The sequence below is a fragment of the Hypanus sabinus genome, chromosome 6 (assembly GCF_030144855.1).
Source record: "Hypanus sabinus isolate sHypSab1 chromosome 6, sHypSab1.hap1, whole genome shotgun sequence".
In the NCBI taxonomy this organism is placed as follows: Eukaryota; Metazoa; Chordata; class Chondrichthyes; order Myliobatiformes; family Dasyatidae; genus Hypanus; species Hypanus sabinus.
Genome location: NC_082711.1, coordinates 20,903,063 through 20,928,470, shown reverse-complemented (window position 1 = coordinate 20,928,470; position 25,408 = coordinate 20,903,063). Strand labels below are relative to the sequence as shown.

The following is a 25,408-nucleotide window of genomic DNA, read 5'->3' as shown; positions in this document are numbered from 1 at the left end:
GTGCAATCCAAGTAATAGTTAGCCGACAGTTAACCGGCAGTTAACTGTTCAGCAAAGTGACCGCAGTACGGAAAAAACTTCTCCAGTGCCTATTAGTCTTAGTCTGGAGGGATCTGAAGCGCCTACCAGACGGAAGCAGTTCAAACAGTTCGTGCACCATTCCCCATTCCCTTTTCCCTCTCTCACCTCATCTCCTTGCCTGTCCATCACCTCCCTCTAGTGCTCCTCCCCTCTTTTCTTTCTTCCATGGCCTTCTGTCCTCTCCCATTAGATTCCTCCTTCTCCATCCCTGTATCTCATTCACCAATCAACTTCCCAGCTCTTTACTGCACCCCTCCCCCTCTCATTTCCATCTATCACCTTGCATTTCTTCCACCCTTCACCCAGTCTTTTAACTCTACTCCTCATCTTTTTTTCTCTAGACCTGCTCAAGGATCTTGGCCTGAAATGTCGATTGCACTCATTTCCATCGATGCTGCCTGGCCTGCTGAGTTCCTCCAGCATTTGTGTGTGTTGCTTGGATTTCCAGCACCTGCAGATTTTCTCATTTGTGATCCACAAATAATGCTTGTGTTTAGAGCAGGGTGGATGTCCAAATTCCCATTGAACTTTATGCAGAAGGCTATGTTTTGTAAATGCTTTGGGGAAAGTTATGCTGATTGAATGGTGTTTAGACGAATCAGCTGGTAAGATGTCATGTTAGTCCAGACTAGCAGTGATGTGATTAAAGTTACACTGCCTGATAGGTTGAGAGACCCTAGACAGGTGGGGTCATGGGCAGTCCATATTTATAGAGAAGGGGGCACGTAGTTGAGGGCAAAGACAAGTTCTTGCTTCTGCAAAGAGAGAGAAAAGAGTTGTCAGATGTGAAAGGTCGAATGGGTCCTTCAGCGTTTGATTTAAATTCTGAACTGGTTTTTGGCTATTACATCACTGGTTGATAAAGACAAAAGTGGATCTGCAGAGAGCTAAAGTTATTGTAGGCTGGGACTGTTCTCTGGGGTTAAGCCCACACCTGATGGGGAAGAAGAATATGAGGCTTGGGTAGAGCAGTCACTGGATGAAAACAGAGACTGGCAAAAAACAGAGACAGAAGGTGGAGCAGGCTCAGTGAGCCAGATAGCCTACTCCTGCTCCTATTTCTTATGTTCTTATTAATTATATTATTAGTTTTTTTGTATTTACACAGATTGCCTTCTTTTGAACATTGGCTGCTTGTCAGTCTTTCTACGTAATTTTCTACTGATATTATTATTTCTGTTCTACTGTGAATGCCTACAAGAAAATGAATCTCAGGTTGGTAATGTGGTAGCATATACAGGAGGTACTTTAATAATAAATTTTCTTTGAACTTTGAACTTAAACTTTGATTCAAAATGGCTCCCCAACAACTTACGGAAGCTTGGGCTGGCCAGTGGTGTAGTGGCATTAGCACTGGTCTGCAAGGTGGATAGTCCAGAGTTTGAATCCGGTTGGGTGCCAAACTGGGCAGCAGGAAGAAAGGCCTTGCCACAAAAACCCTATGGACCTCTACACTGTCCATATATACATAGGGTCACTATGACTCAATGGCACTCACAACAACTTTGATAATAAACTTTTGATTCAATAAATTCAACAACTTATGGGAAATTGCCTCATTATAAAGATGTGGAATGCAGCAATTTTCATGAAGTAGGATGTAATTGTAAGCTTTATATTAATAGCAATTGTGAACTTTGTTATGGCTTCTAAACATATTGCTTGAAAAATAAATCTTCTTTGCCAGAATTAAACGCCTCTGCAAATTAACCTACTAACCTGCTCATCTTTGGGATGTGGGAGGAAATTGGAACACCTAAAGGAAACCCACGCAGGTCATAGAGAAAATGTACAGACATCTGAACTGAAGCCTTCACATAAAGGCACACTTCAAAGGCACTGTGAAAGTCATTTCTGAATGAGCGGCCCACAGATAGGAAGAACCATGCATGCACATCAGAGTGTCTCTGGAGATATTTATTATGATTATGTAGAGATACAGCGCGGAACAGACCCAGCGAGCCACATCACCCAGCAACCCACCCATCTAACATTAACCTGATCTCAGAACCAATTAACCTACTAACTGGTACATCTTTGGACTGTGGGAGGAAACCAAGGCACCCCAAGTAAACCAACATGGTTCATGTGGGGATCGAACAAACTCTTCACAGACAGCATCAGAACCAAACTCCAAATGCCGGTACGCCCTGACTGTTAATAGTATCTCGCTAACTGCAGCTCTGCTGTGAACCCATTTGTGTGTTGCACATCGCTGGACGTCTCTGCTTATCTCTAATAGCGTATGAAAGGTATGGAGGTTTGCAAACAGTGCAAATTGCAGTAACCCTTCATTTTTCATTGAAATAGATTGTGTTTCTCAAACATCGAGGATCCCAATGAGCAGAATCACATTTATTAACTCAGGAATACCAATTAAACAACCACCTTCTATCACCACCCTCTACCTCCTATTACCAAGTAAATTTTGGATCCAATTTTCTATTTTGCCTTGGATCCCACAAGCTCTGGTCTTCTGGACCAGATTATCATGTGGAAACTGTTAAAGTTATTAAAGATCATGAAGACAACAGCTACTACTCTGCTCTCATCCATGTACCAAGTTAGCTCTTCAAAAAATTCAGTCAAATTGGTGAGGCAAGATTTCCTATAAACAAAGCTGTGCTGACTATCCCTAATCAATCCCTGAATACCAAGCATCAATAAATGTTATATTTTCCCAATAACTTCCCCATCACTGATGTAAGATTAGCAGGCCTGTAATGTCCTGGCTTAATCCTGCTGCCCTTCTTGAATAAAGGAACCACGTTTGATGTGCTCCAGTGGAGAAAAGCATTGTGATTCTTTACCCTTCAATTTAGAACACAGAACAGTACAACACACCCACCTTTTAGTTTGTTGTGCTGACCTTTAACCTATTCCAAGATCAATCTAACTCTTCTGTCCAACACAGATCTCCATTTTCTCATTATCCAAAAGCTTATCTATCAGTTTCTTAACTCTCCTTTATGTATCTGCCTCTACCACCACCACAGGCAGGATGTTCCACTCACCCAAATATCTCTGTAAAAAACTTACCTCTGGCATCCCCCAATACTTTTCTCCAATCACCTTAAAATTATGTCCCCTAGTTATGGAAATTCCATCATGGGCGAAGCTCTCTGGCTGTCCATTCAACCTATACCTCATATCATCATGTATACCTTCATCAATCCACTTCTCATCCTGCTTCGCTCCAAAGAGAAAAGCTATAGCTTGCTCAACCTATCTTCATAAGATGTGCCCCCTAGTCCAGGCAGCATCATAGTAAATCTTTGCACCCTCTCTAAAGCTTCCAATTCCTTCTTATAATGAGGCAACCGGAACTGAACATAATATTCCAAGTGCGGTCTAACCAGGGTTTTGTAGGCTATAAAACCCAGGTTGCAGAGGGAATTGGGAGTGCTTGTGCATGAATCACAGAAGGTTGGTTTGCAGGTTCAGCAGGCTATCAAGAAGGCAAATGGAATGTTGGCCTTCATTGATAGAGGGATTGAATTCAAGAGCAGGGAGGTCATGCTGCAACAGTACAGGGTACTGGTGAGGTTGCACCTGGAGTACTGCGTGCAGTTCTGGTCTCCTTACTTGAAGAAGGATATACAGGTGTCCCCCGCTTTACAAATGTTCGCTTTACACCACTTCGCTTTTCCAAAAGACCTACATTAGTAACCTGTTTTCATATTACAAAGAGGATTTTCGCTTTTACGAAAATTTTTCCCATATAAATTAATAGTTCTTCGCTTCACGCCATTTCAGCTTAAGAAAGGTTTCATAGGAATGCTCTACCTTTGTGAAGGGGGGAGCACCTGTATTGGCTTTGAAAGTGGTGTAGGGGAGGCTCACCAGGTTGATTCCAGAGTTGAGTGGGTTAGACTATGAGCAGAGATTGAGTCACCTGGGACTGTACTTGCTGGAATTCAGAAGAATGAGAGGAGATCTTATAGAAACATATAAAATTATGGAAGGGATGGGTAAGATAGAGACAGGAAAGTTGTTTCCACTGGGAGGGGAGACTAGAACTAGGGGACATAGCCTCAAGATTTAGGGAAGTAGATATAGGACAGAGATGAGATGGAACTACTTTTCCCAGAGAGTGGTGAATCTGTGGAATTCTCTGCCCAATGAAGCAGTGGAAGCTACCTCAGTAAATATATTTAAGACAAGGTTGGATAGATTTTTGCATTGTAGGGGAATTAAGAATTACGGGGAAAAGGCAGGTAAGTGAGATAAGACCATGGCCAGATCAGCCATGATCTTATTGAATGGTGGAGCAGGCTCAACAGGCAAGATGGCCTACTCCTGCTCCTATTTCTTACATTATTATTAATAACATTACTTCACAGCTCTTGAATTCAATCTTCTGATTAATGAAGGCACTACGCCTCCTTAAACACTATCAATTTATTGTGACAACTTTAAGGGAATCTATGGACCTGGACCCTAAAGATCCTTCTGAACCTCCCCTCTGCTAAGAATCCTGCCATTAACCCTGCATTTTGCTTTCAAATTCATCCTTCCAAGTGAATCACTTCACATTTTCCAGGTTGATTTCACTGGGCTTTTTGCTAGCTTGAGAGTGATGGGTGAATTTAGAATGTGTCCCTTCCCAGAGCATTGTGTGACATGGTGGGCAAGTCTGCCAGAGCTGTACTCTGCTTCCCTTTTCAGTTCTCACGCTGATAAGCTCCTCACTGCAACCAGATGTCAGGCTGCACAGACTGGCAAGTATTACCAGACGTCCTCTGCTGATAAACAAAACAGCTATTTAAAGGCACACCGCAAATCCAGAATGGAGGGAGCCAAACATCCTTCTGCCTCGGAAGGCTACAGCATTCCCTCAACTAACCAACACAGTGAGACAGGGGCACTCATACAAAATTACATCAGATGACCGACACCCTTAGAGACATTGTGTTAAACAGATCAGAGTCAGATTTATTTACCACAGGTACATCAAAATATACAGTGAAATGCATCACTTCTATTAACGACCAACACAACGAAGGGTGTGCTGGGAGCAGCCTGCAAGTATCGCCACACATCGCAGAGCCAATATCACATGTCCATGATGCTAGGCAGAACAACAGAGAACACAACAAAACAGAACTGAGCAACAGTGCGACAACAGCAAAATAAGCCCCATTCCTACACAGTCCTCCAACCCCAAGACAGACGGTCTTCTTCAGCTTCCTGCCTCCGAAAGACCTGAGTGTTTGCAGATGTTGGGCCATCGATGTCCCCAGTGGGCTCGCAGATATTGGACCTTCAACTTCCCCAGCAGAATCACAGAGATTTGCGGCTGTTGGGCTGTCGATCTTCCCGGTAGACTCACAGAGTCATTGAGTATTGAGCCATTGATCTCGCTTGCAGACTCGCAGAGATTTGAAGATGTTGGGCCATTGATCTCCCCAGTGGATTTGGAGAGATTTGTAGATAATGGGCCATTGATCTCTCCAGCAGACTCAGAGATTTGCAGATGTTGGGCTGTCGATCTTTCCAGTAGACTCACAGAGATTTGCAGATATTGGGCCTCCAATCTCCCCAACAGACTGACAGAGATTTGAAGACAGGACTCCAGCCATCAGGACCCAATGTCTAGATTAACCGACCCTCAGACTCGCCAATGATGACAAATGTGGACTTAAAATCTAGGCCTCAAGCTCTAGACTTGCCAGTGATGGTATCCCAAACATCAGACCTCAAATCCTGGTATCACAATTCATGTACCCAAGAGGACACTGGCCTACATTCCTCCTGTCCGCACAGAACTCAGATCCCAGAAGACACCAACAACCCCAGCCCTCATCCTCATTGGTCTACAGGCTTGACAACCCAGTCCCTGTCCATCAAACATGGAGCAGAGGCTTTGACACTGACCTGTCCCCTAATTCCCCCATATCTCCATTCCTAAAACATAACCTGATCCCCAATTCTCCTTTCTGTCCCTAAAATCATCCCTACACCATGACCTCGATGGTCCCTACGTCATGACCTCGATGGAGACTGCAGCTCGAGTCATCTTGAACTGATTAAATTGATGAAATATACTCATCATTTCCTTGCAGTTTGCCTACTTCCAGCTGTGAACCCCTTGTGTAATGCATTAGTTACCTCTGCTCATTTATTTGAATGATTTCCTGGTCATTTTCACCTCTTATGCTGTCTATACAGTTCATCTCATCCTATAAAATTAAGAGATTAGCTTTATTTGGCACAAGTACAATGGAATACGGAAACGTACAGTGAAATAGTCATTTGCATCAATGACTAACACAGGAGGATATGCTGGGGGCAGCCCACATGTTTCTGAAGCCAACATAGTATGCCCACAATTTACTAACCTGTACACCTTTTTGGGAAGTGTGAGAGGAAATTGGAGCACCCAAAGGAAACCCACGTGGTCACAAGGAGAATGTACAAACTCCTTACAAGCAGCGCCAGGAATTGAACCCAGATCACTGGTGCTGTAATAGCACTGAATGAACTGCTCTGCTACACTGATGTCCACAGCATGTCCTTTCAACCATCACCTCTGATCTCAATTATCATTATTCTGGCAATCTTGGAGAATGGAACCCTTGTTTCCTGTAATTCCTCATGGCCTAACCCTCTCCAACCACTCCCCCCCCACCACCACCCAATTTTATTAAATCTTCACCCCTATGACTCTCTTGCTATCTCTGCCTTCTTCTGATTCCATCATTTTGTATCTTTCCTGTATTTGGGTTATGTCAGTCGCTGTCCAGACCTTCAGCTCTGGAATTTCACCCCAATTATAGAATATAGAATTCTGCAGCACAGAAACAGGCCCTTCAGCCCATTGTGTATGTGCTGACTATGATGTCAAATTATACTATTCCCACCTGTCTGCACGGGATCTGTCTCACTCTGTTCCCTGTCTTTACACATGTCTGTCTAAATGCCCCTTAAACATTACTATCTTATCTGCTTCCACCACGTTCCTAACAACCTCTGTGTAAAAGAACTTGCCTCCTAAATCTCCTTTAAAGATTTAAGATTTCAGTTTTCAAGTTTATATATCTGGCATGCGTCGAGGCATGCAGTCAACAACCAACATACCCAAGGATGTTCTGGGGCCAACCCATAAGTCTCACTACATATTCTGATGCCAACATAGCATACCCACAATACTTAACAGAATGACACAGAAAACAACAAGCAACAAAACAACAAAAGCAAGACAAGAACCCCAGCCTTCCCCCAAACTGCCTTTCAGATGTCCTCCAGTACTTAACATTTCCACTCAGGGAAAAAGATACTGACTAAATTCCATAATTTCATAGTCTTCTATCAGCAGTACCCACAACCTCCAACACGGCAGAGAAAAAAACAATGCAAGTTTGTCCAACCTCTTGATGGGGGAAGCATGACAACATTCATGGGCTGCTCCCAACACATCCTCGGATTGTGTTGGCCGTAAACACAAATGACACATTTCAATGTATGTTTTGGTATACGTGTGATAAATAAAGCAAATCTTTCTTCCCTTTCTCTATTCCTTCTCTCCTTCCTTCTTACCCTTTAATCCAGACAACGTTGTGCTCTTTCCAAAGTCTCCACAGTATTGCAGTGAACTAGAACCACACACAATACTCCAAATGAGCCTAATCAAAGTTTCATACAGCAGTAAACTAACTTGCCAATTTTTACACACAATTCCCCAAATGATGAAAGCAAGCATGATGTAAGCCTTCTTTACCACCCAGTTGGCTTACAAGTTAAATTTTATTGTCATCTGACTGTACATATATCCAACCAAACAAAACGTTCCTCCACACCATGGTGCACCCACAATACACATATCACACACAGCTCATAAAAAAATTCCAAAAATAAGTTTAGAAACTATAATTCAAAATGTATGTGAAGTACGCAACTTGACTAAAGAGTAAACAGCAAACAGTAAATAGTAAATAATACAGGAAATAGTAAACAGCCCACTCTCCTAGTGACAAGATCTCGATGGTGGCAGGGTGAATATTCATCACACACCTGCGGGAAGAAACTGTTACCTAGTCTGACAGTCCTATCCTGCTGCTCCTGTACCTCTTTCCTGATGGTAGTGGGTCGAAGAGATTGTGGGATGGGTTGGGATTGTGGGAATCCTTAACAATGCTTCAGGTCCTTTGTATACAAGGCTCCTGGTAAATGTTACAAACAGGGGCGAAAGAGACCCTGGTGATCCTCTTGGTGTTTTTTCTGTGCCACTTCCTGGGAGCAATGGACATGCACCCCAAGATCCATCTTTACATCAATGCTCCAAAGGGTACTGCCATTTATTGTATACTTTGCCCTTCTATTTGACCTTCCAAAGTGCAACATCTCACACTTGACCGGGTTAAACTCCATCCGAAATTTCTCCACCCAAATCTCCAAATGACCTATATCTAATTATTTCCTTTCAATTCCACCAATTTTTGTGTTGTCTCTGCTATTCCCTATTAACTTAGGATTTTGATCCTTTGACAGATTGTACTGGTGAGTTGGAGTCAAATTCACACTCAGTCACCACCTTATTAGGTACATCTGTACACCAGCTCATTAATGCAAATATCAAATCAAGTAATCGTGTGGCAGCATAGAAAAGGCATGTCAAAAGGGCAATGTTACGATAGTCAAGGGGGATTACAATATGCAGCTAGATTGGGAAAATCTCAACAGAGAATTTGTACAATATCTATGAGATAGTCTTTTACAGTAGCTTGTGGTTGAGCTCACTAGGGCTCCAACTAATCTGGATTGAGTGATGTGCAGGGAACTGGATTTGATTAGGGATCTTGGGTGTCAACGATTATAATATGATAAAATTCACCCTGCAATTTGACAGGTAGAAGCTAAAGTCAGATGTATCAGTAAAATAGTGGAGTAAAGGGAATTACAGAGGCGTGAGAGAGGAGCTGGCCAAAGTTGATTGGAAGGGTACACTAGCAGGGATGACGGCATAACAGCAATGGCTGGAGTTTCTGGGAGCAAATCGAAGGCATAGGATTGATACATTCCAAACAAGAAGTATTCTAAATGCAGGATGACACAACCGTGACTGATAAGGGAAGTCCAAGCCAATATAAAAGCAAAAAGGAGGGTATATAATAGTGCAAAGTTTAACGGGAAGTTTGAGGATTGGGAAACTTTTATAAACCAACAGAAGGCAACTAAAAAAGCCATAAGGGGGGGAAATGATAAAACATGAAAGTAAGGTAGCCAACAATATCAAAGAAGATACCAAGAAGTTTTTTTTAGATATATAAAGAGTAAAAGTGAGGAGAGTAGACGTTGGACCATTGGAATAGTACGCTAGAGAGGTTATAATGGGGGAGGGGAACAAGGAAATGGTGGATGAACTGAATAAATATTTTGCATCAGTCTTCACTGCAGAAGACACCACCAGTATGCTAGAAGTTCGAGAGTGTCAGGCAGCAAAAGTGAGTGCATTTGCTATTACTAGGGAGAAGATTCTTGGGAAACTGAAAGGTCTGGAGATAGCTGAGTCTACCTCCAGAAGTAGCTTAAGAGAATGTGGAGGCATTAGTCATTATCATTCAAGAATCACAAGATTCTGGAATGGTTCCGAAGGACTGGAAAATTGCAATTGTCACTCCATTCTTCAAGAAGGGAGGGAGGCAGAAGAAAGGAAATTATAGGCCAGTTAGCCAGACCGCAGTGGTTGAAAATATGTTGGAGTCGATTGTTAAGAATGAGGTATCAGGGTATTTAGAGGCACAAGATAAAATAAGCCAAAGTCAGCACGGTTTCCTGAAGGGAAATTCTTGCCTGACAAACCTTTTAGAATTATTACAGGAAATAACAAGCAGGATAGACAGAGGAGAATTGGTGGATGCTGTGTACGTTGGATTTTCAGAAGGCTTTTGACAAGGTGCCACACAAGCTAATTAGTATTACAGGAGAGATACTAACATGGATAGAGCATTGGCTGATTAATGGGAAACAAAGAATGAGAATAAAGTAGCCTTTTCTGATTGGCTGACAATGTTCTGAAGGGTTGGCCATGTTTGCAAATGATAGCTGGAGAGATGGGTCGTGTTGAGGAGGCAGGGGGGCTGTAGAAGGACTTAGACAAATTAGCATAATGGACAAAAAAGTGGCAAATGGAATACAGTGGCAGCAAGTGTATATGTATGGTCATGCACTTTGGTAGATGGAATAAAGACATAGGCTATTTTCTAAATAGAGAGGAAATTCAAAAATCCGAGGTGCAAAAAGACTTGGGAGTCCTCATGCAAGATTCCGTGAAGGTTAACTTCCAAGTTGAGTCGATGGGTGAGGTAGGCAAATACAATATGAACATTCATTTTGAGAGGACTAGAATATAAAAGCAAGGATGTAAAGCTGAAGCTTTATAAGGCACTGGTAAGGCCTCACTTGCAGTATGGTGAGCAGTTTTGGGCCCTTATTTGACACTGGAGAGAGTACAGAGGTGGTTCACAAGAATGATTCTGGGAATGAAAGGCTTATCATACGAGGAGTGATTTATGACTCTAAGTTTTTATTCGCTGATATTTAGAAAAACCTGGTAGGGGGTAGGGTGGGATTTTATTGAAAGGCCTAGATAGTGTGGATGTGGAAAGGTTGTGGATGTTGGGTGAGTCCAAGGTCAGAGAACACAACCTCAAAATAGAGGGGTGTCCTTTTAGAACGGAGATGAGGAGGAATTTCTTTAGCCAGAGAGTGGTGAATCTGTGGAATTCATTGCCACTGGCAGATGTGGATCCAGGTCATTGAGTGTATTTAAGGTGGAGGTTGATAGGTTCTTGATGAGTCGGGGATAAAAGATTACGGGAAGAATCCAGGAGAATGGGGTTGAGGAGGAAATGGATCAGCCATGATGAAATGGCAGAGCAGACATGATGGGATGAATGGCCTAATTCTGTTCCTGTGTCTTATGGGCTTATGGTCTTTGACAGTGGCTGTTGGTGCCAGATGAGGTGGTTAGAGTATCTCAGAAACTGCTGGTATCCTGGGATTTTTTGGCACAACAGTCTCGAGAGTTTACAGAGAATGGTGCAAAAAACAAAAAACCATCCAGTGAGTAGTAATTCTGTAGGTGAAAATACCTTGTTGATGACAGAGGTCAGAGGAGACTGGTTCAAGCTTACAGGAGGTTGACAGTAATTCAAATAGCCACATATTACAACAGCAGTATGAAGAAGAGAATTTCTGAACACACAACACACTGAACCTTGGAAATCTTGAACTCATGTTGACCATTGCAGGAAGCGTACGGTGGGGAAGTAAAACCTTTGATGACATTGTATGTTACAAGATCACATTTTTTATTAGTTATACATGAGGCAATTTCCTTTTCATTGCATTGTGTTTTCAGCACTGAGATGTCTTAACCATTTTTCTTCAGTGAGTACCTTTGTCAAGCTCCTTGGCTTCATCTGCAACAGGTAGGGATTCCTGATGGCCAGACATTTTAGTTCCACTCCTTATTCCCATCCCGACTTGTTGGTCCAAAGCCTCTTCTACTACAATGATGATGATTTTCTCAGGTTAGAGGAGCAACACCTCATATCCATCTGGGTAGCCTCCAACCTAACAGCGTGAACAGAGATTTCTTTAACTTCCCATAATTTCTCCCCACCTTCTCTTATTTCTCATTCCGGATCCCTCTTACCCCTTCTCTTTTCCTGCACCTGCCTATCACCTTCCTCTGGTGCCCCTCCTCCTTCCCTTTCTCCCATGGTCCTTTCCTCTCTATCAGATTCCTTCTTCTTCAGCCCTTTACATTTCCATCTATCACCCCCCAGCTTCTCACTTCATCTTCCTTTCTCCCTCACCTGACTTCACTTATAGCTTCCCCTCCCACCACCTTCTAATTCCGGCTTCTTCTCCCATGGTTTCCAGTCCCAATGAAGGGTCTCAGCCCAAAAAGTAAGCTCTTTATTCCTTTCCATAGATTCTGCGTGACCTGATGTGTTCCAGCATTTTGTGTGTGTTTCCTTTAATGACTCTTACAGCTCAGTATGATGGCAGAGCGTTATACAATCATGTTGTTAAATGTGTAGTGGAATTTTACTGAAACATAATAATGGTATTTTCATATGTTTCAAAGAAAGGTTCATTTTTGAGGTCCCATATTTAGACATAATTCCCCTTCTGTTGACCTGCTGCAACAGTATGGATTTACAAGTATCAGCTGCCTTTCTTACAACTAATCCACATAATTAATCTTTTTGCCAAGGCCTTGGCAGGCTATTCATTCGTGGCGTCACTGACCTTCTGTCTGTGCACAGGCGGCTTCCACCAGACGCCACGTGAGACGAATTGAAAGGAAACATTACACTTCTTCCCCAGCTGAGTTTGATAGTTCCACCATCCACGCTGGCTGAGATGAGCCAACACTGTACAGGTCAGCAAAGCAATCTACTACATTCAGTTCCATGACAACTGACAATTATGCTATTGGGGAATCTCGGTAAACTTTAACCTTATTACTCAGCATTTTACAATATGCCTAGTTTTTCAATGTCTATTTTATCTTTTTTCCAATGCAATTCCATTTGTTTTTAATTTTTTATGTCATGAAATTAATTACAATAAGAAGTGTAAAGTCAGGAGAGAGACCGAATCCACTGACGGTTCTTTTTATGTGTTTATACACTCAGTAGCCACTTTATTAGGTACCTCATATTTGGGGTCTTCTGCTGCTGTAGCCCATCCACTTCAAGGTTTGACACCACTGTAGTAACGCATGGTTATTTGAGATACTTTCACCACCTTGTCAGCTTGAACCAGTCTGGCTATTCTCCTCCAGCCTCTCTCATTAACAAGCCATTTTTGCCCACAGAAATGCTACTCACCAGATGTTTTTTTATTGAGTTGCTGCCACATGATTTGCTGATTAGAGATTTACAATAGTGAGCAGGTGTACAGGTGCACTGGATAAAGTGGACACTGAGTGTATATAAACAGTACAAAATAACATCTCAAGGAAGCCATATCATAAACCACATTGACCATGTATTTTGAAGTCCTAAAGAAAGGACACAGAGGAGGGAATGCAGAGGACATGGAGAAGTGGGAGGGAAAGATTGGGAAAAATACAGCGGTGTGGCTGGTATCTGGAAAGTGAAACAAGGAATTTGCACTCGGGTGGTAAAGCTCCTTTATCAGAATGAGCGGCGCAGAGATAAATTCCATAAGGTGTAGGAGTAGAATTAGGCCATTCAGCCCATTGGGTCTATCATGGCTGATTTATTACTCCATTCATTTATTATTCCCTCTCAACTCCATTCTCCTGCCTTTTCCTCGTAACATTTGACACCCTCACTAATCAAGAACCTCTCAACCTCTGCTTTAAATATACCCAGTGACTTGGCCTCCACAGTCATCTGAGGCAAGGAACTCTACAGATTCATCACCCTCTGGCTAAAGAAGTTCTTCCTCATCTATGTCATAAAGTGACTCCTTCTATTCTGAGGCAGTGCCCTCAGGTCCTAGACTCCCCCACCATTTGAAACATTCTCTCCACATCCACTCCACCTAGGCCTTTCAACAGACAAAACAAGCATCTCTTAATCTTAGCACAGAAAGGAGGAGGAATTACAAATTCAAAATCACCTACATAGTAATGGTGGACATCAAAGACAACAGCATAGAGCTTTTTTACCTCTACAGTTCGTAACTCTTTAAAAATAGTCAACTTAAAGTGTAATAAGATCTTGATTAGATATAACATATTTAGGGTCCACGTTGTCCACTTTGATGGATCCTTTTTGAAAAGATCTGTTGCTTTTCATGGGCAAAGACAGTCAATCATTTCTGGGACTAAATATAGGTTCTTTAAGAAGGCATAATGTGCCAAACCATTGTAAAAATATATATTTTTCTTCTCAGTCAAATTATTCCATTGAAACACAGTAAATGAGCTTTTAATTAGGCTCCCCATTTAGATGTTAATCAGTTTCAGTGAATTTCAAGATCTTTTCTTTATCCCAGGGGTACTGCTTCAGTTCAGAAAAGTCTGGCTTTTCTTCAGTTGATAACATGATGTGAGTACACAAAGGCATCACAGTTTCTCCTAAGCTTTGATTGAAGTTGACTCCAAAAACACCAGCTTCACATTTGATTGATGTCATTTTTATTTGCAACTGCCCACATTTTGTTTGAAGTCCTTAATTTCTCCCGCCCTTAATCCTGTATGGTCCCAAAGTTCCTTTGCACATGAATTATTTACCAGGGTACAACAACTAACATCAGAGAAAGAAAAAATGAATTGACTTGAAACATAGCATCTTGTGCTGCTGGGAATATGACCTATCATTTCATCAGCTTTGATGTGGAAAGAGAAGTTCAGGATGAAAATACAAGGGGTACCAGTCAAAGCAGACCTTCAGGCCTGTGAGCTTGCTAGCTGCTAACTGGCTTCTGGATTTGGACATTTGCACAGATTCGGCATGTTATCTAAAACTTCAACAAACTCCTATAGGTTCACAGTGGAAATTATCCTGATTGGTTGTGTCACAGCCTGGTATGGAAACATCAGTGCCCAAGAATGGAAAGCCTTCAAAAAGTGATGGATACAGCCCAGTCCATCACAGGAAAAGCCCTCCCCACCATTGTGCCCATCCGCAAGAACCACATTCTGGTTCCCTTTATCACCCATTTCTTCCCCTTGCCTGCACTCTGGTTCCCCTCCTCCTGCCCTTTCTTCTATGGCATACTGCCTTCTTCTATCAGATTCCTCCTTCTTTTACCCTTTACTTTTTCCACCTATCACCTCCCAGATTCTTACTTTATTCGCCCTCCCCCACCCACCCACATTCCCCCTCACCTACCACCTGCCTGATTGTATTCTTCCCCCTGTCCATCTTCGTATTTTGGCTTCTGACCCCTTCCTTTCCAGGCCAGATGAAGGGTCTTGGCCTGAAACGTTGACTGCTTATTTCCCTCCATCCCCCAACCTGCTGAGGTCCTCCACCATTTTGTGTGTGATTCTCAAGACTGATAGCAGATCTTTTTTTTGAAAAATGTTAACACACAACTTTGGGTAAGGAGGACCTACAGAAAAAGGATAAAAAAAAGGTAATATTTCAGCTCAACGTCATTTCTACTTCATTAACTCTTCTTCTCTCAGCTCAGATGCTGTCTAACTTGTTTTCACGCTTCAGTCAGATTTACATCATTAGCAGTGTTTTGTTTTTTGGAAAACTATAGTTTAAATTTGATAGATTGGAGGTAGCAAGTACAAATATGGTGATGTAAGATACCAGCTTCTATGTATGGTCATGTTATAGATGATCCTATGGGTGGACCAATTGCTGATTGGCTGAGAACAGTTGATCTGTAGTTTTAATTCTCTTCCCAACTCCCTCTGATCTACTTGTCCCCAGCTACACTATTCCTATTAACCTCCAAGGATCAGAACTGACAAAAAGTCATCAACTTAAAATGTTAACTCAGTTTCCATCTCTAAGGCTCACCTTCTGCAGAATTCAATAGAACTTGAAGCATTAAAAGTTCAAATTAATTTTATTATAAAAGTATGTACCGTATATGTCACCACATACTACCTCAAGATTCGTTTTCTTGCAGGCATTTACAAGAAAATGAAAGAAACACAATAGAACTTACAAAAAACCATGTATAACCAAGATCAACAAACAACCAATGTGCAAAAAGCATAAATCGTGCAAATAAATAATAACAAGTGAATAAATAATACTGAGAACGTGAGTTGCAGAATCCTTGAAAGTGAGTCTATAGCAAGGGATCCCAGCCTGAGATCCACAGACACCTTGCCTAATGGTATTGTTCCATGGCATAAAAAAGGTTGGGAGCTCCTAGTCTATAGGTTGTGGAATGAGTTCAGCATTGAGGTGAGTGAAGTTATCCATGATAAACTGACTCCACAGTCTGTCTTGAATTCAAGTTCAACTTCACATTAACATACACAGGCAGAATTGCATTCACTAGAAAGCTCCATGTGGCTAATTGTAAAAAAGTTTTAAGGTCTAGGCACAAGAGATCGTAAAGAGCACCAAACTTCTTGGTGTTCACCTGACGGAGAATCTCACCTGGTCCCTCAACACCAGCTCCATAGCAAAGAAAGACCAGCAGCGTCTCTACTTTTTGCAAAGGCTGAGTAAAGTCCATCTCCCACCCCCCCCCCCCCCCCCCATCCTCATCATATTCTACAGGGGTTGTATTGAGAGCATCCTGAGCAGCTGCATCACTGCCTGGTTCGGAAATTGCACCATCTCGGATCACAAGACCCTGCAGTGGATAGTGAGGTCAGCTGAGAAGATCATCAGGGTCTCTCTTCCTGCCATCACGGACATTTACACTACACACTGCATCCACAAAGGAAACAGCATTATGAAGGACCCCATGCACCCCTCATACAATCTCTTCTCCCTCCTGCTGTCTGGGAAAAGGCTCCAAAGCATTTGGGCTCTCACGACCAGACTATGTAACAGTTTCTTCCCCCAAGCTATCAGACTCCTCAATACCCGAAGCCTGGACTGACACCTTGCCCTACTCTCCTGTTTATTATTTATTGTAATGCCTGCACTGTTTTTGTGCACTTTATGCAATCCAGTGCAGGTCTGTAGTCTAGTGTAGCTTTGTCTGCATTGTTTTTTTTATTACGTAGTTCAGTCTAGTTTTTTGTACTGTGTCATGTAACACCATGGTCCTGAAAAACATTGTCTCATTTTTACTATGTACTGTACCAGCAGTTATGGTCGAAATGACAATAAAAGTTGACTTGACTTGACTTGAAGAGACAGCAGATGCTGGAATCGAGAGACAAAAATGAAACATCTGGCAACATCTGTAGAGGGAATTGAACTGTTACCATTTTGGGTAAAGATCCTTCATCATTCCAGTCCAGATGAATTGCATCAACCTGGTGTCAACTACCAATTTAACCTTCACACCCACACCACTTCCTTAGAGGTCACCTGATCTACTAAGCTCATAGAGTCATAGAGCTCAACTGTAGAACCTCTGGCCAATCTAGTCCATGCCAAGCTGTTATTCTGCTTAGTCCCATTGACCCACACCTGGACCATAGCCCTTCATACCCCTCCCATCCATGTAATTATCCAAATTTCACTTATACAAATCATCCACCATAACCGCAACAACTTGTTCTATTCTCATGCCACCTTCTGAGGGAAGACATTTGCTCCCAGGTTCACTTTAAATATTTCACCTTCACCCTTAACCTATGACCTCTAGTCAAGTCTCACCGTAACTTCTTCCATTTACCATTTCTAAACCCCTCATAAATATGTACACTTCTATCAGTTCTTCCATCATTCTTCTATGTTCCAGGGGAATAAAGTCCTAACCTATTCAACCTATCTCTAAAGCTCAGGTCCTCAAGTCCCAGACATATCCTAGTAAATTTTCTCTGTACTGTTAATTTGTGATGCACCATCAATAACTCTCTGAGACGTGAGGCGAGATAGCGGCTTTTATTGACTGGAAGAAAGAACAAGCAGCAATTGACCACCATGCTACATCCTGGAGACTGAGGACTGGGCTCAGGCCTCAGTCACCTTTATACCGGGGTCTGTGGGAGGAGCCACTGGAGCAGTCAGCGGGGGGGGCGTGTCCAGACAGGTATATGTAGTTCACCACAGTTTGTTTGAATTTTTTCTTATAGGTAAGGGACCGGAACTGCACACACCAAATCATACAATTCCAACGTAACATGCCAACTCCCTGTACTCCACACTCTGATTTACGATGGCCAATGTGCCAAAAGCTCTTTTTTACAACCCTACCTACTTGTGATACAACTTTCAAGGAACTATGGATCCGTATTCCCAGCTCCCTATGTTCTACTGCTTTCCTCAGTGCCTAAAGTTCACTGTGCATGTTGTAACCTGGTTTGTCCTTCAAAAGTACAACACCTCACACTTTTCTGTAAGTCCCTCCAACATTTTGTGTGTTGCTCCAGCTACCACCATCTGCGGTCTTTTGTATCTCGAAACACAAGAGCTTCTACAGCTGCTGATAGAGTAGCACACAGAAAAATGACAGATAAAATTAAGCAGGTCAGGCAGCATCAATGGAGAAGAATAAACAGTTAATGTTTCTGGCCAAGACATTTCATCAGGACTGGAAAGGTAGGGGAAAAAGCCAGAATAAGAAGGAGGGGAAGGATTATGAGCTGACAGGTGATTGGTGAAGCTAGGTGAAGGAGAAGAAATATGGTATGAACATTGCTTTCTATAACTTACAGTAATTTTTGCCCCATTTCCATTCCCCATTTTGGCTCCCGTCTTATCCCTTGTCTTCTCCTCACTTGCCTATCAACTCACACTGGTGCCCCTCTCCTTCCCTTTCTCTTCCATCCACTCTCCTCCTGTGAGATCCCTTTATCCTTTCTCCTATCACCTCCATGTTTCTCACTTCATCTTCCTATCCCACCCACCTGCCTTCTCCCTCCAGTATTTCTTGCATCTACAGCTCAGTGCTGATGGCTGCCAGGGTATCAGTGGCTCCTCCACTCGGAGGGTATGGACTGAGATGTAATGTTACTGCATTCTCCTGCCACCCCCCAGTTTGACCTTGTCTGGGATTACCATGGCAATATATTTCTCACAACCGAGTAGCCGTTTACCTTCAGTCAAATGCATTTAGTACAGAACTCTCTATGCAAGGTCCAGCAGTGACAATGTCTGAATTGTAATATGAGTCAGAAAAATTACAGTAATGCTATTACTCATAAACCACTTGAGAAGGTTTTTTTTCCCTGATCAATAGTAGCAGTAAGCACACAATACATCAGAGACTATGCCTGATACACAGTGTTAGAAATGTAGTTCCATTGAAATCAAGGCTCTCAGTCAATATTAACATAAGATATTGCAACACAGGAAGCAAGGGGTGGGAGTGTTTGGGCAGGAAAACACTTAACTTTGCTGAAAGATGAAGCAGATTTGAGAAACCACAACCTCCTACCCAATGTCCATGCTCACTGTCCAGGCCGGCTGATCTTGCTACTCCCTCAACAACTAGCAAAGCTGCCACTGGACGTCAGCCCAGGCCTACTTCCAGTTAACACCTCACCAACACCAAAGCAAGGATGTAAGGACCTATCTCCTCCCTGATGGTAGTAATGAAAAGAGGACATTGTGGTGAACTACATATACCTGTCTGGACACGCCCCCTGCTGACTGCTCCGGTGGCTCCTCCCACAGACCCCTGTATAAAGGCGATTGAGGCCTGAGCCCAGCCTCTCAGTCTCCAGGATGTAGTACGGTGGTCACTCACTGCTTGTTCCTTCTTCCAGTCAATAAAAGCCGATATCTCGCCTTTACGTCTCAGAGCGAGTTATTGATGGTGGTCCGCATCAGACATGTTGCGGACGGTGAGGAACTTTAATGATGCATGCCATCTTCTAGAGGTACCACCTCTTGAAGGTGTTCTCGATAGTGAGGAGGGGAGTGAATGGACGTGGATGGAGATGGCTGAGTCCACAACCGTCTGCATCCTCATTCAATCCTGCACATTGGAACCTCTGTATCAAATAGTGAGTCAGAATGCTTTTGCTGTTTATCTTTAGAAATTCTGAATTTCCCCCAAGTTAATTTCCTCACTAACTGCACTGACAAAATGCTGGAGGAACTCAAAAGGTTCTGTTGAAGGAAATCGAAATGAAACTCCAACTCTATTCCTCTCCATAGATGCCACTGACATTGCTGAGTTCCTCTGGGGTGGGGGGGGGGGCGCGGTGTGTGTGTGTTTGTGTGTGTGTGTGTGTGTGTGTGTGTGTGTGTGTGTGTGTGTGTGTGTGTGTGTGTGTGTGTGTGTGTGTGTGTGTTGCTCCAGATTTCCAGACTCTGCAGATTCTCCTGTGCTTATGATTTCCTCACTAAACCTTTTATAAAAATCTTGTACCTCCCACTCTGCTTTAAATTGTTCCTTAAAATGTTTAGGTTACATATAATTAATACGAAAATGAGATTGCTCTGGGAGTTGGCAGAGAGCTAATAATTCCTGCCCTCTCATATTTTTAAGACGTGGTATACCTGCAGCAAACAGTTCAAGAGATTGAAAAGCAACCATCAAGCTGTGTCCAAAACCTCCTAATTTACTGTCAGGACAAGAGAACTAATATCATTTTCCTCTCCCACACCAAAGCAAGAATGTAATGCTGAGGCTTTATAAGGAATTAGTCAGACCACATAGATTATTGTGAGCAGTCTTAGGCCCCTTATCTGGCAATGGATAGGGTCCAGAGGAGGTTTAAGAGAATGAGCCTGGAAATGAATCCAGAAGACCATGGACCTCCATGAATCCACTCCACCACATAACCCAGCCTGTAACAATTATGATCCACAACTCTGTCATTGAAAACATAGAATAATACAGACTAAGGGATAATTAACTATTCCTGAACCTGGTGCTGTCAGTCCTCAGGCTCCTGTACTTTCTTCCTGATAGCAGCAGCAAGAAGAGAGCATGTCCTCAGTGGTGGGGATCCTGATGATGGATGCTGCTTTCCTCTGACCCCGTTTCATGTAGATGTGCTCAGTGGTGGAGAGAGCTTTACACAAGATGTAAGGTAGAAAGGCCATATCCACTAATTTTTGTAAGATTTTCCATTCAAGGGCATTAATGTTTCCATACCAGGCTGTGATGCAACCAGTAAATATATTATCCACCACACATCTGTTGTCAACGTTTGTCGAAGTTTTAGATGTCATGCTAAATCTTCACAACCTTCAAAGGAAGTAGAGGTGCTGCCATGCTTTCTTCATAATTTCCCTTATCTGCTGGGCCCAGGACAGGTCCTCCAAAATGATAACCATAGAACCATAGAACACTACAGCACAGAAAACAGGCCATTCAGCCCTTCTAGTCTGTGCTGAAACTTTATTCTGCTAGTCTTATTGACCTGTACCCAGTCCATAACCCTCCAGACCTCTCCCATCCATGTATCTATCCAATTTATTCTTAAAACAGGAGTGAGCCCACATTTACCACATCAGATGGCAGCTTGTTCCATACTCCCACCACTCTCCAAGTGAAGAAGTTCCTCCTAATGTTCCCTCTAAACCTTTCCCCTTTCACCCTAAAGCCATGTCCTCTCATATTTATCTCTGCTAGTCTAAGTGGAAAGAGCCTACTCACAAAGCCTGAGGAATTTAAAACTGCCGACCCTCTCCATAAGGTCTAGTTCATGGACCTCTGACTGTCTCTTCCTGAGATCAATAATCAGCTCCTGGGTCTTGCTGAGATTGAGTAAGAAGTTGCCGTTATGGCATCACTCAGCCTGATTTTCAATCTCCCCCCATATGCTGATTCATCACCACCTCTGATTTGGCCTACGACAGTGGTATATTCAGCAAACTATAGTCATTGTTACTAAGGAGAGGGTGCTTTGGAAACTGAGAGGTCAGAAGACTAATAAGTAACCAGGGCCAGATGGACTACACCCCATGGTTCTGATAGAGGTAGCTGAAAAGATTGTGGAGGCATTAATATTTAGATAGATACTTCATTGATCCCAAAGGAAATTACAGTGTCACTGTAGCATTACAAGCGCACAGATATACAAATATTAGAAGAGAAGTAAGAAAGAATGAAAAATAAGTTACTTCAAACAGTCTAACTGGAAGGAGTCATCACTTCCCTGGCTGCATGTTGACTCATTATAGAGCCTAATGGCCAAGGCTAAGAATGACCTCATAAAATGCTGTTTGGAGCAGCACAGTTGTCTTAGTCTAATAGTGATCTTTCAAGAATCACTAGAGACAGAGATGGTTCTGGAGGATTGGAAAATTACAATGTCACACCATTCTTTATAAAGGGAGAAAGGCAGAAGACAGGAAATAGTAGGTAGTTAGCCTGTCTTCAGTGGTTGGCATTATGCTGGAGTCCATTTTTATGGATGAGGTTTCAGGGTACTGAGAGAAACATGATAAAATAGGCCGGTCAGCATAGTTTCCTTAATGGGAGATTCTGCCTGCCAAATTAGTTGGAATTCTTTGCGAAAGTAACAAGCAGGATGGACAAAGAAGAGTCAGTGAGTGTGTCTTTGGATTTTCAGAAGACCTTTGTCAAGGTGTCACACATGAGGCTGTTTAACAAGATGGAAGTTCTTGGTATTGCAGAAAAGTACTAGCATGGATAAAAGATCGGCTGACTGGCAAGAAGTATAGCGTTACAGTTACTGAGTGTCATGAAAACATCAGGACATCCCAAGTCACTTCACAAATCTTTTTATATGTTGTCATTAATGACTGAAAAATCTTCAAAATTCAAATTTAAAAGTAAATTTATTATCAAAGTACATAAGGTACATATGTACTACCCTGAGATTCATTTTCTTGCAGGATTTCACAGTAGAACAAAGACATACAATAGAATCAATGCAAAACTACATGCAAAGACTGACAAACAACCAATGTGCAAAGTAAAACTGCAAAAGCAAACAAATAAATAACTAGCAGATAATAAATAAATAATCAAATAAATTGAGATCATATAATTCATGAATAGATTAGTTAATTGATAGGTAATACTGAGAACAGGAGCCGAAGAGTCCTTCAAAGTGAGTCCATAGGATGTGTTCAGTGATCAGTTCCATGTTGTGGTGAGTGAACTAGTCTGTGCTGGTTCAGGAGCCACTTATCCTTCAAAACAGACATCCAACAGCTAACTCTAAAGATTTAGGAAGAATACAAGCAATCCAGAAAATTATTTGAAATTTAATTATGAGGAGTATTTATTTATTTATTAAAATACAGTGTGGAATAGGCCCCACCGGCCCTTCAAGCCATGCTGCCCTGCAACCCCCAATTTAATCTGAGCCTAACTATAATGACCAATTCGCCTACCAACCATTATGTCTTTGCACTGTGGGAGAAAACTGGGGCACATGGAGGAAAACCATGCCGTCACGGAGAGGACGTACAAACACCTTACACGCAGCAGCAGGAATTGAACCTTGGTCGCCTGCGCTGTAAAGTGTTGTACTAACTACTACTCTACTGCATCACTCATTGAAGGATCAAGTCAGTAAATGGTAAATACTGGGGCCTTTCTCAACCAATTAATGATCTGTACAAAGAGATTTCCGTATAAAAGAATGGTAGACTGATTACAAACCTAAATGTATATTGCAAAACAATCACATAAAGGTCCTTTTAGCTGGAATGTGAACCAATGAGAGGGAGAAAAAAACTCAAGGTATATTTAGAACATCATCCTGCCAAAGGAATGTTGGCTGAGATTATTCCAACTGAAATCCACCCAATGCCTTAAGTACCAGCAGCATCAATCTTATTGATTGGTAGTTTAAGTAAGACATTTGTCTTACTTAGAAAACTCACAGCCTGCTGTTTCCCTGATAAATCATAAAATTAAAGGTCTGTTTTGTAAACTATTCAGGCGCAGAACCTGATGAAATCCTAAACCTGACAACCTTAGGACTTCAACACTCGGTATGATTGTAGCTAAATAAAGAACTGGAGGTGAGAAATTCAAGCGGTCATATACACAAGGTGGCTACAGCAGCAGGTCAGAGGCTAAGAACCCTCTTATGGTTCCTAGCCACCATCTAGAAGTCAGAAATACAATGGAGCACTCCCCACTTGCCCTGATGAGCACAGCTTCAATATCACTCAAGAAGCTCGACACCATACAGGACATAGCAGCCAACTTGATAAGAATCTCATCCTCTACTACCCGCTCCACCACCAATGCACACTAGCAGCAGCTTCAAAATCAGAAGCTGCTTCATTTACTTACCACATGCACATCTAAGCATATAATGAGATGTGTCATTTGAATTATTATCAGGCAACATAACCTAAAGATGTGCTTGGGGTGGCCCACAAATGTCAGCACACATTCCAGTGTAGGCCCACAATGTTCAGCAGAACAACACAAGAGCAACAAAACAAACCCCTTTCCTCCCACTCACTCCCACATACTGACGGACCACTAACCCCACACCAGGCAGCCTCCTTGGGACCTGACTTCCAGACTTTCAGGTGTTGAGCCTGGGCTCGCCGGCTACTGAACACGTCAACTCAGGTGCTTCAGGGCCTCAACCACAGGCCTTGACTTCTAGACCTACCGTCTTCCGCATTCAACCTTCAGACTCTGACCTCTAGTATCAATCCCAGGACTCACCAGGCCTTGAACTCTGGTCCCGATACTCAGTGCCCTGGTATTTGTACTTTCTACAGGATGTAGTGCAGGGTTTTACAGAAACTCCTTAGACAACACCTTCCCGACCTATATCAGCTGGAAGGACAACAGCATCAAAAGCAGGGAAGCACTATCCTTCAGAAGATGTCCTCCAAGTTGCCCTCTTCTTGCTGCTGCCACGAACAGTTATTACCCTTCAACCACCTGGCCCTTGAACCAATATAGAAAAGGGTGGTTGTAAATAATTTGTATTCTGTATAGAGGATGATGACCATGGTGTTCTGCAGAGATCTGTTCTGGAACCCCTTCTGAAGTCTGGAGGGGTTGCCAGAGGTTACATAGAAACATAGAAAACCTACAGCATAATACAGGCCCTTCAGCCTATAAAGTTGTGCCGAACATGTCCCTACCTTAGAAATTACTAGGCTTACCTATAGCCTTCTATTTTTCTAAGCTCCATGTACCTATCTAACAGTTTCTTAAAAGACCCTATCGTATCTGCCTCCACCACCATTGCCAGCAGCACATTCCACACACTCACCACTCTCTGTGAAAACTTACCCCAACATCTCCTCTGTACCTACTCCCAAGCACCTTAAACCTGTGTCCTCTTGGGTCTACACTATCCAAAACACCTCCAACCTTTGTGTCATCAGCAAACTTACTAACCCATCCCTTCACTTCCTCATCCAGGTCATTTATAAAAATCACAAAGAGTAAGGGTCCCAGGACAGATCCCTGAGGCACCCTACTGGTGACCAAACTCCATGCAGAAAATGACCCATCTACAACCACTCTTTGCCTTCTGTGGGCAAGCCAGTTCTGGATCCACAAAGCAATGTCCCCTTGGATCCCATGCCTCTTTACTTTCTCAATAAGCCTTGCATGGGGTACCTTATCAAATACCTTGCTGAAAACCATATACACTACATATACTGCTCTTCCTTCATCAATGTGTTTAGTCACATTCTCAAACAATTCAATCAGCCTCGTAAGGCACTACCTGCCCTTGACAAAGCCATGCTGACTACTCCTAATCATATTATACCTCTCCAAATGTTCATAAATCCTGCCTCTCATGATCTTCTCCATCAACTTACCAACCACTGAGGTAAGACTCACTGGTCTATAATTTCCTGGGTTATCTCTACTCCCTTTCTTG

At 42.5% G+C, this 25,408-nt stretch overlaps 1 long non-coding RNA gene across 2 annotated transcripts in view; it reads right to left on the bottom strand.

Moving 5' to 3' along the window:
- LOC132395355 (uncharacterized) overlaps positions 1-25,408 on the bottom strand; it is a 67,566-nt gene that overhangs the window by 5,272 nt on the left and 36,886 nt on the right. Inside the window, exon 1 of one of the 2 annotated variants that reach the window (XR_009512581.1) lies at positions 11,481-12,397. The exons of the other annotated variant lie outside the window; for it this stretch is intronic. This is a non-coding gene — a long non-coding RNA (uncharacterized LOC132395355). Of the gene's footprint in view, positions 1-11,480; positions 12,398-25,408 lie in introns of those variants that run through there. 2 annotated transcript variants of the gene reach the window in all.